Raw genomic sequence first — 13,937 nt, 5'->3', positions numbered from 1 at the left:
ACCGTAAGCAAAGCTTCAAATGCCAAGTTTCTTAATGACAAATTCAATGTATAATAAAATATTTTGGAAAACCAAACTATATTTGACAGTAGCCACTAAAATACAGTATGTTTTTCTTCAAAATTAGATTTGCAACAACATAAGGAGAAGAACTTTTCGACTGATTTATTACTTTAATATATCTGGTTCCACCTAGGCTGTCCATTATCAAATATTTTATTATTTTTAAGGGATAAAAAAAATAGACATATTAAAACTATTATATGTTGACTGCCAGGGCAGCACAGTGGCTCAGTGGCTAGAACTGTCGCCTCATAGTAAGAAGGACGCTGGCTTGAGTCCCAGCTGGGTCAGTTAGCATTTGTGTGTGGAGTTTGTATGTTCTCCTTCTTGTTTGTGTGGCTTTCTTCTGGGTGCTCCGGTTTCCCCCACAGTTCAAAATGCGCTATAGGTGAATTGAATAAACTAAATTGGCCATAGTGTATAAGTGTGTGTGTGAATGCAAGTGTGTATGGTTGTTTTCCAGTACTGGGTTGTAGCTGGTAGGGCATCTGCTGTGTAAAACATACGTTGGAATATTTAGCAACTTATTTTGCTGTGGTGACCTCTGATAAAGTGACTAAGTCGAAGGAAATTGAATGAATGAATGAATGAATGAAATTTACTGCCTTCAGCTGCTAGTTGTGGTCATGATTTTCAATGGCTCATTCAACAGTAGGGTTTGAGTAAACGTACATGTTTATGCAGATATTATATGTGGGTGAGCACTAAAAAAACTAAGATGAACGTGATCTTCAGGTTAATACAAATGAAGGCCAGTTATACTTGCTTGCAGTCTTCACTGGCCATGAAAGTGAGTTTATCTAAAACTGTCTCCACTTATTACCATTTCATAAAAAGACTTGAGTTTTTTTCTACTGTCACACAAATAAAAACATTGTTCAAAGATAAATGTCATATGGGTCTGAAATGGATCAAGGGTGAGAATTTTCATTTTTGGGTGAAAAGACACTATTAAGTCCTGGGATTTCATCCCCACTGAACAAAATGCTCATGCTCACAATGCGGATTTTGTGTGTGGTCAGGTAAAAGTAAGACAGTAGAGTCACTCCACAGTGCTGGAAGCCATTTATAAGAGTCAGGCTAAGCACTTCTGATTCTCTAATCTAACGTGATTATCTTTTAATTAATCACAACAACACAGAGCTCAGCGTAAGCACAGCGTTTTGCAATCTGAGCAGTGTAAAGCTAAACAGATAAAGCCTGACTCCTGAAACAACACTTCAGACACAAGTAATTTGAGATTTCAATTCCACTAAATATTTTGAATCCATTTTCTTCTCAAAGTTGCGAAAACATTACAAACACAAATTTTAGTTTGCACCCAACTAAATCAAAAGAAAGTCTTATTGTGCAAAATAAAATCCAACAAGGTTCTGAAACAGCAGTGATCCAATAATTCCCTACTAGCAGCACTAGCAAACAATAAGTCTTTTTGTGCGCTACAACGCCTGAGTATATTTATACATTCACGTTTATTCAGGCCTGAGGCCTAGCCGAAGTAGTGCTGCGCCAAGAAACAAAGGGCAGACATGGGCAGTCCAACTTGGAGCCAAAGAATCATTCTTCCGCTAAAGAGAGTCTTTGTTTCAGGCAGACCTCAGACCTGCCAGAAAGAGCGTAGGGGTTCAAAGAGCCCAGAGAGGCAGCTAATAGTGAGCTCTGACAGCCAGGTGAAACTGAGAGGCTTTCTAGCAGATCAGTGGCCATCTTTTCAGGGCCACCAGCTTCACTAAAGCGGGCAGTCAGCTTAAAAGGTTGGGTATCTCAAAGAGATTTCTCGCTTGATCAATAAAATTGATGTGGAAAGCAACTGCTAGATAGCAGTGCCTTGGAATGTGATGGCGATAAGCAGTTTCAGGGTGTCTGCGAGTGATCTGCGGCACTTGTAGCTGTTAAATAATGAGTGTTCTGGTCATTAGACCCCTAGCACACACTAAAACAGCACACCTACAATTTACAGACTAAACACAGGTTTTTGCAGAGTGTTTCTGACAATGCTTATTGCTCTGCAAAGTAGAAGGGAGGTGCGCTCGTACCTGAACGTGTAAACTGAACTTTCACTCTAAGAACATTCCAGAAAGAGTTTTCACGCCTACATTGGAAAAAATGCAAATTACAAGTATATTATCACAACATTACCTGGCTACCTTTCTTGTGAGACGTCTCAGTTACCCCAGCCCCTGAAATTAGAGATATTACAGGAATAATGGTGCCCTGAACCGTGTTAATGTAGAGGAGCTAATAAAGAGCAGATGTAAGAGGCGTAATGTAGAACTGCGAAAGACACTTCAACCTGAACCACTAATCTATTATTGATGATGCAAGTGTCAGCAGCATAAAAAAGCCACACACTTGTCTATTTTCCACATTAAAGCACAAACATTAATCTTTGAGTATAATGTTTAGGGCAAGATTTTAGTAAACAGTGAAGATTTTTTAGTCTTCAACTCTCTGCTTAAGATTCTGAAGAAATCTGAAGTCTGAAGAAATCTCCAGTCGCTTATGTTGGCAACTATGTTTTTTTCCACCTTTAATAGGAAATGATACAATATACTAACTTTGAGAAAAAAAGGGGTAAACTGGGGTAGAAACAGAGAATTACAGCACATTTACTTATTTATTTATTTATTTATTTATTTATTTCACTAGTATAAAATACCAGTGATCAGTAAGGTCATAAACATCACCAATAATATTGAATTGTGTATTTGCCTGCTTTAAGAAAGTTGTGTGTTCAGGAAGGAATGGTCAATAGTTGACACCGGTGTGTGAGCAGAGATCTGATTAGACTGGACAGGACGCAACCAAGAGCTGGAATTTACTGCAGGAAGCTCTTTCCTGTTTGTAGGGAGTATTTTCAGCTTTAAAACTAAACACTTGAGCCGTTACACCATCACTTTGAGTCTGCCCAGTACTGCTGAACAAAAAAAGGACACAACCTAAAAGCAGGTTGAATGATTAGAATATTTTTTTTAAATGATGCAAGTGATTACACGGATGTTCAAAAATGTGGGTAGAGAAACATTTTATGCTTCTGAAAATAATAAAAAATAAACATTTTGATTTAGCAATTTAGCAGACCTTTGAAGGCTAGTGTTAGCAAGAATTTTCTGTTATCAAACATCAAGTGTCAGCAAATATGAAAATGTCATTTCATTTGCAACATGCTCAGACTGAGTGGCAATTGCACCCATTTATCAGAAATTAATCGCAAATGATCAAATAAAGGAAAACAGTTGGTTTCAGCTGAAATTTTGGCTTTCATTCCTCCTGCTTGCAGGACGTCGGTTATGCATGTCAGAAAAGCACATTAGTAAATGCATAAACACAATTTGACCAATACATGATTAATAGCAGTTCACTTCCATGATTTGGTAGGAGTTCCTGCAAACTATACCACCAGCCCACCCTTTTCAGGCAGACTCAGGTACGGTTTATAGAAACAATGTTCATATTAGCCAAACAAACCAAACTCTGACATAAAACTGCCCCATGTGTGTGCGCCAATGTAAGCCCCCTTCGGGTAAGAATCCAAGACTGTCCAAAAATGCCAGTCACTAGTAATAATAACAATAAAAATAATAATAATAATAAAAATAATAATAATAATAATCCAGTAATCAGAAATTAGAAACAAGATGTTGATCAGATGGTAAGATATGAGATGTATCAAAAACAAATCTGAACATTAAAAACATCAACTATTTTTTGCTGTTGACATGCATGAAACGTGGAGGCAATCTGTGCCAAGATTAATAAAAAAACACAGCTAGTCCAGCTATAGTTACACAACAGGCCACTTTTTCTGCAGCCCATCCTGCAAAGCCTAAACAGTGATCAGTCAATCTGACGACTCTACATGCCCTGAGACAACACACTGCAGATGTTCTCTGAAGACAAGCGTCTTAAACACAAACGTTGCTTTCCTTTAGTTTCCTTTACCCAATTTATGAAATCCACTAACAATTAACATACAGAAATTCTGAGCGTGGAACCTATTTAGAGACTGTACAAACATTGTTGCATGTGAGAAAAAGCATAATCCTCTCTACTGCAGAGTGTAACACTCACAGTTTGGTGGTTGTTGGTTGAATCGGGTTATAAAAACAGGAAAGCATGTGTCTCTCCATACATTATTATTTTAGTTCGACCCAAATCCATCCAGATTGCAGCTTTGTGCTGTACACTTGGTCGTTTAATGTAAATCCACACAGAAAGAAAGCGGCCGGCAATGGTGTCCGAGCACAGAGCGTGTTCCTGAAGCACACTAAAGATCCCTCATTAGAATGACAGACAGGAACTCCACATGTTCTTAGGATGGATGTACATTTGCGTCAGGCAGTGAGAGATGATATCCTGCTTTGTGAAGGAAAAATCCCCTTTGCAGTAGTAGTTCCCTTACGGCTTCTTCCTCTGTACGTGCGATGTATGTGTGTGTGTGTGTGAGATCGCAGGAGGGAGGAAGACAGAAACACACCCACAATGAGTGGTGGGGGTGTTAGTGATGGGGAAATGAGACACCGTTGCTCATGCTCAGCCCTGGACGGTGTGCTGCGTACAGCTGAAGCACACACACACACACACACACAGACACATATACCTGCACCATCTTTATATTCAAGCTGTCTACTGCAGTAGACTGCAGCATGTGTGTTTATTACCAGAACACACTTGTTTATGCTAATGAGGCATTGCATTATGTAAGACTTCAAGGGCACCTGCACACTTATTAGAAAGGATTCATGCCAAATCACTGATTTCAAATGCAAATTTGCAGAGGTGGTGCAAGTTAAATCAAACTGCACCACACTTGAATTGAAGTGCAATCTGATATACATTTTGGTTCAGTTTTCACTTGAATTCAAACTGACCTGACTTTCCCAAACCCTCAAGACAGATCTTAGCAATTCTAAGAATCAAATGCTCCATCTGAGCTCTCTCTAGCATGCAAGCACCCTAAAAGTGTTGCCTACCTCACATCTAGGCCTGACATCTTAATACAAACAAGAGTGATTTATTAGCATAAAAAAATAATAATTTGAACAGAAAAATATATTGATCAAATTAATCATATGCGACAATAATAATAATAATATTTACATGTCCACAAAAGTATTTTGTTTCAAATATAGACTGTTCTATTGATTAAATTATCTGCATTAATTAATGCAATATTGCATAGCTTGTCAGTGAACTATGACTGGCTTTGTGCAGTAAATGGTGCTACATCTAAAACACCCCAGTATGCACAAGATATCAACATGACATCAGATTAACATTGTACCCCTACGTTGTGGGGACGTTGCATTTTGCTTGGAAATAAAAATCGGGTTGACATCACAACCCAACATCAGGCTGACATCAATGTCCAACGTCCAACCTACAAATCAACCAAATATCAACATCTAATGATATTACAGCTTAATGTTGTGTGGACATTATCTCTATGACGTCTATCAGAGGTTGGGTTTTGGTTGCCATACCTGATGAATAAATGTCAATATTTGGCATCATTATGATGTTGGATTAAGATGTTGGCTCGACGTTAGATTTGAATCACTTTCCAACACAATCTAAAATGTCTGCCTCTATTGGACATCAAAATAACTTTGTCCTTAGATGCTGGTTAGACAATGAATTTTGGTCACCTATTGTCACAACCTAAATCTAACCTAATTTTAACGTCTTATGACATTGTGTGCCTGCTGGAACATGCTGTTAATTTACTACTGATTACAGAACCGTAATTATTAACAAAATGAATAGAAAAATCACCATTGATTAATCACCATAACCTATTTCTGGAGTCCAAATCAGGAATATACAATGATTAAAGTATTATGCAATATTAAAGACTGCATTAATGACTCTTGAGCTCTGCCTGGTCAAGCAAAACTTGTAAAAAAGTAAATCTTGTAAAGTGTATAAAAAATGTTTCAATGCCTTCATCTAAAGTAATTCTGCACAAATACGGTCTTGGCAAGCATAACAAACATCTTTAAAAAAAAATAAAAGAATATAAAACTATAAAATAAGTGTCAAACCACAAAGATTCCATGTTTTTAACCACTGAAGTACTGTAAGATCATATGCACGAACAGTGTGCGGCTGCATAATGGCATGACTTGAAATGACATGAAAGAATAGTTTTGAGCCAGTAACACCAGACCGCCATGTTCATTTCCTGGATTACTAACAGGGATGAACCACCTATGACCATCAATTCACTCAATCGCTGTTAGTAATCCTGCTTTTCTGGGACATCCTCTGAATCTGAGATCACATGATTCGACATGAGGGCTGCATGAAGCATCACCGCTGTAGCTTTCCTAAAAGTCAAGGTGTGAAGGTTAGCATCACTCTTTCCTCCCTGCAGGTAAATGTCCTAATACCATCTGGTTTAAAAAGAATCTTTCTCTACCAATGGTCATTCATAAGTAGCTTTAAAAATATTTTCTATTATAGATGTTTTAAAAACAAGTTATTCCATTTAAAGTCATTCAAAAGGACTTAAACGTATGAAGCATGCAATGTATTGTTCCTTGTCTGTTGTTTTTCACATAACAGATACATGTAATGAAGGGTTTGGATTGTGCTCTTCCTTATAATGTCACCAGGCAATCATCATTAGCCCCGTTCGCACACATAGACTTTTTTTGGGACAGGCCCTTTTTGAAATTATGTGTAAATTTAAGTTCCGCCAATTTTCTGGAAAGAAAAGTTGCAACATTACCGTTAATTTTCAACTGCTCTGTGTAAATGCAGAAGGAAAACTGCTGGAATGAGCATGTACACGTTTAGAATTAGAACACGTTGATATGACATCATCTACTCTGGTCAATCAGAACATTCAGACGCAGATTTCCAGAAAAATTCCACAACATCCTTGCGAACAGCACATTTTTTTAATTTACCGATAAATTAATTCTGTAAATTTTGCAGATATGTACCGATATTAAAGTGTGAAAAGGGCTTTTATCGGGTCAGTAACATTGGCACTTCCATTTAGTAAAATGCTTTAAACCTATGCAAAACATAGACACTCACCAGATGTCTAGATCTTTGTACATATTTCTGCAATTTGCTGACATGATCCTAAATAAAGCATAGGTTATCTAACCTATATTCACAATGGTGGCTCAGCAGGATTATTTTCTGTTCTCCTGTGTTATTTTTAAAACATGCTAAGGTCACGTGATCTTTCCATATTTTTCCCTTTTCCTCACAATCTGCTTTGGTCCCTGGGCTGTGCCCTGAAAAAACACACAAACTCTCTCTCTCTCTCTTTCTCTCTCTCTCTCTCTCTCCACACAGCCCAAATCCATCTTAAATGCAGTAATCCTTTAACAGTTGGATTCAGAAGGGCTCTGTGTTGCATCTGTGCTGCAGACCTATGATTCTCTGTGCTGTCAGCTTCCTGTTCTTTGTGTTAATGATATGCAATAACATGCCAGCAAAGAATCGTTCAAATATATGCAATTGTCAAAAACATAAAAGCATAATTTTTTATTCTGGTACATATTATATACAAAGTTCTCAACAAGAGTCCACATTTCAAGCCATTTACTTTGATGACTTTTGAAAAGCAATTTTCCACAGAAACAGGAAGGTTATCTCATGCAAATTTCAGAGTAGCTGTTATCCAGAATATCTTGTGACTAACAATTTACTGGGAAACAATAAAGTCCTGCTATAGTGGTATACATGGACAATGTATGTCACAAAACTTATTAAATCATTCAAAAATAAATAAATAAATATATTTATATTGGTGGTTGTTGGTTGAATCGGGTTATAAAAACAGGAAAGCATGTGTCTAACCATACATCATTTCAGTTCGACCCAAATATAAATATAAATATATTCTGTCAAATGATTAACCACGATTATTTACATCTATTAGTCGCCTCTTCTTCACAGGCTAAGTAACAAATATATTGAATTTATGATCCATATTCAATTACATGGGTTTATACATAAATATAATATATATAAATATAAATATAAAAGATATCCTGTTACATTATTTTTCTTTTTAACACAGTATAGGTATCACATATTGTGCTTTTTTGCTACTTTTTGCCTGCATAAACATTATTGTTTTTACCTAAACATATGGAAATGCCACTTGGTCCTTGTAGATGAAAAATCTGTAAAGATAAGAAAACTAAAGCTTGGAACGAAGTCAATGCAGAAAAACTAGCACCGTTAAAAACCATCTGCACCTGCGTGAAAGGACGTGGCTTTCTGCACCAACAGTCCATTTTCTCATTCCACAAAGGGAAACTAGATCTTGCGTACATGCAAACCATAAACAAAGCATGATTTAGTAGTAATTGTAACAACTTGTGTACTCCTCATGAAGGGATTCATTCGTGCAAATACATCTGACAATCTTATTATCCTCATCATTTGAAATATTTGAAATTTCAAATATTTGAGAAATGCAGCAGAATTACAGTCTGCTTCTGTGTTTGTCATCTTGACTTTGTTTACTTGGTAAAGTCACTTCAGTTTTTGATCTTGTGCTCGGATTCGTTGCTGAATAACCAATCAGAGTGCTCTCTTCAATTGATGGGCGAAGCTGATTCTACATGCTGAGCAACACGTGGAACACACCATACAAACAAGTTGGCAAAACACTAATCAACAATGCCATGCCAACAAGGTCGACCACTGGTTTGGTGTGTCCCAGCTTTAAGTGAAAGAACAAAAACAGTCATTGTCTCATCTCCCACACTGCATGTTTTGGCTGGTTTTCTTTACCTTCATCAGTTGAAGCACAAGATAGAAACCACTGCGATCAACAAATCTATTAAATCCTAACAATCTCCCTATTTATAATCTGTTTTTCCTACTACTTGACTCAATACGTATTTAACTCTGGCCTTAAAACAGTAATAGTAGTGGGGTAAAGGCCATCATTTACTCATGTCATGGCATAAGAAAAGTCTCTTTTTCATCTAAATCAATGGGCACCAAAACAGTATGTCTGCAAACATTCTCAAGAACATCTTGTTTTGTGTTCATGAGTGTGGAAACACATGTGGGTAAGAAAATGACACAAATGTTATTTGAAATGTGCCGCTCCTGATTTTTAGTGGTGAGGGAAGATTCACTGAACTAAAAAAAAAATCTATAAATAATAGCAAATTTTGAAACGCACAAACCAAGATGTATAAAAGTAATCACAGGATGCTGAGGAGGAGAAAACGTGAGAGAGACTGAGAGACATCTAATCTGGTTAAGCAGTTCTTGACAATCAAAATCTAAAAATAGAGCACGGCAGCCATGAATGAGCGGGAGAGAGAAAGATGAGAGAGAGAGAGAGAGACAGTAAACAGAAAGACAGGCCAATCGGGAGGGGGTTGTTGCCACTGCTGCTGTCGTACTCCAGAAGCCTTCGAATTTAAGCATGCAGGATCAGTGCCAGCCAATCAAAAGCCGGCACCTCCTGCGGAACAGCGCATCAGCAGCATTCCCATGATGTCACAATAGTAAACGTAGCCATGGTGACTTCATCTGTTTCCCTGGCTGGCTCCCGGTGGACGGAGCACCCATCAGACAGCTACACACGTGGACCATGCTAAAACAGGCTCTCATATTGCAGTAGCATAGACTTCCTGACTCTCTGTTATTCTTGTACACAAAGGCTGATTGATTTAGCGCAAAAGTTTCATTTGGAGCTATGATCCTCAGCTACACCCTTACAACTCAGATTAATGAAACTTTCAAATAAAAAAAGGTTACAGATGATGTCCCAGAGCAGTGTGTGGAAACTGAAAATAGACTACACAATGACAGGCATCTGTTTTTGAACAAACATTTTCAAATCAACTTATGTTTGGCTGTGCACATTAAACCAACCCAGATGGGACATTTAACCCAAGTAAAATCATCTGCAGTTTTACTAAAGGGAAATTTGTTTTTAAAACTCGCATTTTAAAATCAGCCATTACACAGAAACTGTTTGGGACAGATTTTAATTTATATATAAAGGGCTACACAATATATAGTTTCAGCATGGATATTGCAATGTGATCATTCGCAATAAAATATGCAATGTTGAGGCTGGATTATTATTTATTGAATACATGTGTTGTAGATTCCTGTGATTACATATAGATTTTGGTAGAAATTGTAGTTTACGTAACTTTAATAACGACTAATTTTACTGAACTGTTTATAACAAAGACTATGCATGCACTGTTCCTTGCAAATTGATCGTTTTTTTTTTTTTTTTTTTTTTTGCACAGACCATTAAATTGAAGCACATCATAATCTGCATTATAGCTAATACTTTAATATTTACTATATTAAATAAATTATTAAACATATTACATGCAAGTAAAGTGTTTAAATGTTTTAAAAAACATTTCCTAAACTAAAATATCTGTAATAATAGATGCAATAATATAGCAATTAAGTGATAATATAACTGTAATTTAGCGTAGCATATTTATGCAAAAGTTAAACAACTTACTCTGCCCTGTGCTTTTTGTTTAAAGTAAATTAGAATTGGTGATCAAACTTTTTAATTGATTATTCATTACTCAATTACTGTATACCTTAATACAGTTAAAATCCTCAGAAAACAATAAAGTGGTTAATTTCACTTGTATCTTTTTTCTTTATTGTATTTATCTCTGTTTGTATATTGTTTATTTTATGTACATGCACTCCCTTACAGATTCATCCCAATCAATCTAAAACTAATAAATACTAAACTAAAATACTTTCCAAATAGAGATATTCAAGTCACCTGGTGATCGCAATATTTTACAATATTTCCTTTCTTAGAAACAGTAATGGCCCGTTTCCACTGAGTGGTATTTTTCGCTTTCTTGCTAGCGCTCGCGTCTATGCTTTGAAATAGCAAACGTCTTGAGCTGATGATAATAACGTGCGCTTGATTATTGTTGTGCTTTTGAAACCCAATCCTTTCAGAAACTGACAAATGCGAGAGTGATGCGCGAAAAAACAAAGGAGAAGCTGGAAAATACAAAGGAGCAAATAATTTTTTGAGCAAACGTGAACAAACTGCCATGTTAAACTATTATCATGACGTTTTGGACTATTATGAACTCGGAATAATGGAATTACATTTTAACGAGGATTCATGTGCTGAAGATTAAAGACACAGATGAGAGGTTTGCACTGATTGTGGGCTATATTTCATGTTGTTTTAATGTTCATTTTATATATTTGCAGGCAATACAGTAGGCTATAGTTCGTAATAACTATAAAGTTAGTAATAAACTTTTATACAAAAGTATTTTGTGTATGAAGCATCTGTTTTGTGAGAAGTGCTTCTCATACGATATGGAACGACCCGTACAGCTTTACTGTAGACATTTTCTCGAGTGAAAATGACGTTGACTGAAACTTTCTGTCGTACACCACGCCCACCAAAAGAGTACCATTGGTACCCCTTTAGCAGTGGAAATGCAAGCCTGATAAAGGTGACCCATACAGACCTGTACTGTACCGTACTGTGCCAGTTAGTGGAAACAGGTCATAAGATCTAGGCATGGGACTAGGTTTAGCGGTTTGGAAAAGTCCAGGTTTTAAAACCGCAAAAAAATCTGTTTTATCATCCCTAAGATATATGTAAGGTTTTTATGTGTTTAATTGTAAGTGTTTTGTGAAGAAATTTGTGGTTTTGAAGCTAATGAAGAGGAGAAAAGTCAATGACTTATTTTTATTATTTACCCTGACATGTTTACTCTTCCAAAATAATAAAAATGTTTTGTTTTATTACCCAGATATTTAAATAGAACTTATTTAAGAGCAGTAATCATAAAACCGTGAAACCCTGATATTTTTATTCAAGGTTATCATACCGTAAGAATCTTACACCCATGCCTAGTAAGAACTAACTAATAATAATAATAATAATAATTTGTTACATTTATATAGCGCTTTTCTGGGCACTCAAAGCTCTTTACACAATGGGGGGGGATCTCCTCATCCACCACCAGTGTGCAGCATCCACCTGGATGACGCGACGGCAGCCATTTTGCGCCAGACCGCACACCACACACCAGCTGATTGGTGGAGAGGAGACAGAGTGATGATATGCCAATCATGATATGGGGAGGGTTAGGAGGCCATGATGGACTGTGGGCAGATTTGGCCAGGATGCCGGGGTTAAACCCCTACTCTTTTTCGAAGGACATCCTGGGATTTTTAACGACCACAGAGAGTCGGGACCTCGGTTTAACGTCTCATCCGAAAGACGGCGCTCACTGAGCAGTATAGAGTCCCCATCACTATACTGGGGCATTAGGACCCACACAGACCGCAGGTTGGGCGCCCCCTGCTGGCCTCACTAACACCACTTCCGGCAGCAACCTAGCTTTCCCAAGTGGTCTCCCATCCAGGTACTGACCGGGCGCAGCCCTGCTTAGCTTCAGTGGGCGACCATGTGACAGTTGCAGAGAGCTAGCTGCCGGCCATATGCAATAATATAGCAATTAAGTGATAATATAACTGTAATTTAGCGTAGCATATTTATGCAAAAGTTAAACAACTTACTCTGCCCTGTGCTTTTTGTTTAAAGTAAATTAGAATTGGTGATCAAACTTTTTAATTGATTATTCATTACTCAATTACTGTATACCTTAATACAGTTAAAATCCTCAGAAAACAATAAAGTGGTTAATTTCACTTGTATCTTTTTTCTTTATTGTATTTATCTCTGTTTGTATATTGTTTATTTTATGTACATGCACTCCCTTACAGATTCATCCCAATCAATCTAAAACTAATAAATACTAAACTAAAATACTTTCCAAATAGAGATATTCAAGTCACCTGGTGATCGCAATATTTTACAATATTTCCTTTCTTAGAAACAGTAATGGCCCGTTTCCACTGAGTGGTATTTTTCGCTTTCTTGCTAGCGCTCGCGTCTATGCTTTGAAATAGCAAACGTCTTGAGCTGATGATAATAACGTGCGCTTGATTATTGTTGTGCTTTTGAAACCCAATCCTTTCAGAAACTGACAAATGCGAGAGTGATGCGCGAAAAAACAAAGGAGAAGCTGGAAAATACAAAGGAGCAAATAATTTTTTGAGCAAACGTGAACAAACTGCCATGTTAAACTATTATCATGGCGTTTTGGACTATTATGAACTCGGAATAATGGAATTACATTTTAACGAGGATTCATGTGCTGAAGATTAAAGACACAGAATTAAAACTAAGAATGTCTCTCAACTGTTCAATTACAACCAATACAAAAGTCAGACAGTTTGAAGAACAAACAAAAAATGAAACAGGCATAAAAACAGAATAAATAAATGAATAAAAAAAAAAAAAAAACTCCAATCCCGTGCACTAGGATTAAAAAGTTAATCTCTACCACGCTTTCCTTAAAGGTCCTCAGAGGCTGAGAAAGACCATCATCAGCAGGAAAAGGCCGCTGACCATTAACATACAAGCACAGGAGACTGAACTATTTGCCTCAACGAAATAAACAAATGTGAACACCTACTGTATAAGCAACGGGAGATCATAAATGAGATCTAAAGAATGTGGTGAAACAGCATAAAACACAACAGCATTGCCGGTCTAAAAAGTCTATGGCTAACTTAGTCCCCATAGAGCTTCCAGCAAACTGCAATGCATTTAAGCAGCTATGGCTCTCTGATAAGACCTTCCCTTTCCCAGCATTCAGCCGTTCAGCATGGAGAATGTGAGCATGCCCATTGACCCTTCACTGCAACAGTGTTATAAAGGCTCCCTTATAGCAAGGTCATCTCTGTGTCAACAGCACAAACCCAGAAGAGCCAGAGCAGCGCACAAACTCTTTAAAGTCTACTTAAGACTTTCTTAAGAGTGGTTCACCCACACCTAGAGTCAACACTCT

At 37.1% G+C, this 13,937-nt stretch overlaps 1 protein-coding gene across 50 annotated transcripts in view; it reads right to left on the bottom strand.

Annotated features, from left to right (window-relative positions):
• tjp1a (tight junction protein 1a) overlaps positions 1–13,937 on the bottom strand; it is a 196,508-nt gene that overhangs the window by 63,195 nt on the left and 119,376 nt on the right. For 2 of the 50 annotated variants that reach the window (XM_087261241.1, XM_087261252.1), the window contains exon 1: positions 4,135–4,499. The exons of the other annotated variants lie outside the window; for them this stretch is intronic. The gene's annotated coding sequence lies outside the window, so the exon portion shown is untranslated. Of the gene's footprint in view, positions 1–4,134; positions 4,500–13,937 lie in introns of those variants that run through there. 50 annotated transcript variants of the gene reach the window in all.

Source organism: Danio rerio, chromosome 7, assembly GCF_052040795.2.
Source record: "Danio rerio strain M-AB ecotype USA chromosome 7, GRCz13ab, whole genome shotgun sequence".
Lineage (NCBI taxonomy): Eukaryota > Metazoa > Chordata > Actinopteri > Cypriniformes > Danionidae > Danio > Danio rerio.
Note: the sequence above shows the minus strand (reverse complement) of the source record. Positions and strands in the feature narration are given on the sequence as shown.